Source organism: Anolis carolinensis, chromosome 4, assembly GCF_035594765.1.
Source record: "Anolis carolinensis isolate JA03-04 chromosome 4, rAnoCar3.1.pri, whole genome shotgun sequence".
Taxonomy (NCBI): Eukaryota; Metazoa; Chordata; class Lepidosauria; order Squamata; family Dactyloidae; genus Anolis; species Anolis carolinensis.
In genome coordinates, this window is record NC_085844.1 from 72,877,444 (window position 1) to 72,880,496 (window position 3,053).

Here is a 3,053-nt window from a genome sequence, read left to right on the forward strand (position 1 = left end):
TCCGAATTGTGTTCCATGATTATTCTAATTGAGTGAGATTCAAGAGTGAGCCTGTTCATGACCGATGTCAGTGATGTTTAATTGTCAAATCAGATAGTAAAATAAAGGGGGCACCTTATATTTATATTATTTGAACATATCTGAGTGGATAGATGTTGGGAAATTATTTTATGCAGTAAAAATCACCGTGCCCTGCAAAAAAAGAAAGAAAGAAAAATGCAGTAACAGAAGAAAAGCTGTACCAAAGTGACTGTGTTCTGAAGCAATCCTCTTTAGCTGCCTACCTTTGAAGTTATCATTCTATTAAATTCATTTACTCAAACTTCGCCACATAGTTGTTCTGTGAACCAGAGATTCAATTGTGCACACACAATAAGTAGTACACATCCAGATCCCCCCTTTCAGTTTCTATTTCTTTTTATTGTTGCTAAAGTGGTTACTGCTAGAGTAAAAAATACAGGAAATCTTGCACAGATCAGGAATGTATGAACCTTTTGATTCTCAGTGAATAGCTGAGACATGCCATATTTCTTGTTTTAGTTTAAGCTGGGATATTTCTGCATAGCAATATAGATAGATAGATAGATAGATAGATAGATAGATAGATAGATAGATAGATAGATAGATAGGACATATCTGAGTGGAGATAGATAGATAGATAGATAGATAGATAGATAGATAGATAGATAGATAGAGATAGATAGATAGATATAGATAGATAGATAGAGATAGATAGATAGATAGATAGATAGATAGATAGATAGATAGATAGATAGATAGAGTATAGGATTTAATTAGTGCTAGTATAGTACTGGAATCCAAATACAGCTCTTTTAGTTCAAACAGTGGATTCTAATAGTGACATTTGGACTCATATAGCTGTGGCTAATATGTGCTGGAAAGATATGTGAATCACGGTAGTCACAGAGATTGGTACCAATGCAATCCCACTGAATGAAATGTTCTTGCACCAATGGAACCATTCAACAATTCTACACTAACCTTATAAGCTTTGACATAAACATTTAGCACATAGCAAAAACAGAAACATGATTTTACTTCACTGAGTTTATGACGAATGCACCAATTGTACTAATACAAGAGAATGTAAGGTTGGCTTTACAGTTGCACCACTGAAGTGTATGTTTTGTTCACACTGACTGCATTTCACTGTAGAAGCTGTTGAAGGTGGAAATGAAAACTTGATGGAAGCGGGTTTTGGGGCACTGGAGGCCAGAAGACCACAATAAAGTACTTTAGGTTGGTGTGGGATGGAGCCTTTCCTTAAAAATTAGTTTTAATCTATCATTGATGGAAATGGAACAAAAGATCAGAATAGAATAATTACATGGAAGGCAGCCTATACAGTAGTTGCTTAATGTAAAAAAAATGCTGGAGACTAAAATAGTACTGCTAAAAATACATACTTAAAAGTGTAACATACTATTTGCCACACACAACAGAATTACAGTGCTAACTACTTCATTTTGAATATTATATATATTCATTAACAGTGTGACAGAATTAAAATTAAAATTTCAGTGAGAAAAATCTTGATTTATCAATAGCTCTCAATCCTCTGCTTTTACAAAATTATAAATCAGAATGTTGTCAGGAATTTGGAAACTGCTTGCCCCTAAAGTCTTCACAAAGAATCTGGTTATATTTCCCTCCCAGATATGTAGTTTCCCATCTCTTTTAACTGACCAGGGATAGAAAAGAAAACAGCTTGCTTTTACTAATGCAGATATTGCTTGCAATGTGTTTTATAATGCACACTATGACATTAGAAGATTTCCCATTCAAATGTGCTTCTTGGGTCCAGTAGTGAACAACTGCAAGAGAGGGATGGTCCAAGCATTAGCAGAAAAACGCCTTTGGGGTGTGTGTTCTTCTTTATTATTAGCATTAATTGTAGTTCTGCTGAAAATGCTCATAAGAATGAAAACCCCAAAATCAAAACTTCTAAAATAGCATAATGCCACTTATGAAAAGAGAAAATTACCAACATTGCCACTTGTTCTTATTTTGGGAGTAGTCCGCAGAAAAAAAAATACAGTGGAAATCATTTGTTCATAGTTGGGGAAGAAGCAAACATTTCTAAAAATTATAAACTGATAGTGGTAAGTTGCTCTGTGAAAATATAAGATTATATTTTTTTTCTCTTAGGAAAATGAAATGGTTGTGTAAGAAAATGAGGAGCTATGATGAACAATAAGCACGAGAGATCAGTTTTCCACGTCCTTAATAAATAAAAATAATACGGATGTGGCTTTGAAAGCTGACTAAATTATTTTGCCATGCTTTTAAAGGCTCAAACGCTCCATTGCTGGTCAGATTAAAAATTGCCAAACAATGCTTTCAGGAATTGTCTTTTTCTGATTGTGAAATGGAATTATCTCACGAGCTTTCCAACTTGCTTGTGGAAAAAGAATATAAAGCTATCCTAATTAGAATTAGTTTAATACATAGATAATAAACCAAAGCAATTTACATGCAAATAAAGTCCAATTCAGATGTTATGAAGCTGAATCCTGTAAACAAGTGAAAGGGGGTCATACCTGACTCCCATCTCCTCACATAGTGACTTTCTAAAGAAGAGAACTTTATTCATGGAGGTTCTTCACATGATCAAGAACACTTTAAGATCAATTTCCAGACGTGATATCATATTGCCCCATTTTACATGTCTTTCAAAATACCAACACATTGTTTTTAAGTCTCACTGATATCTACGTAAATATGGTTAACTGAGCTGCCATGGCTATGCTATTTTATGTACTTTGCTCTCCCATTTGTTTAAGCCACCATAATGACAGCAATAGTCTATACTCAACTGCATAAGTTACTGCAGTATTATTTCACTATTGCACTATTTCTGTAATTACATTGACATGAATGTCATTATTCCCAAATTATGTACATTACTAAAATAAAATACACAGTTGGGATAATTTCTTTCTGTTGTAAAGTGCACTGCACCTCATTATTAGTAAACGTTTATTCTTTCTTTCAATCTTGCATATGCAAGAAAGTTTTAAAATTAGGCCTTA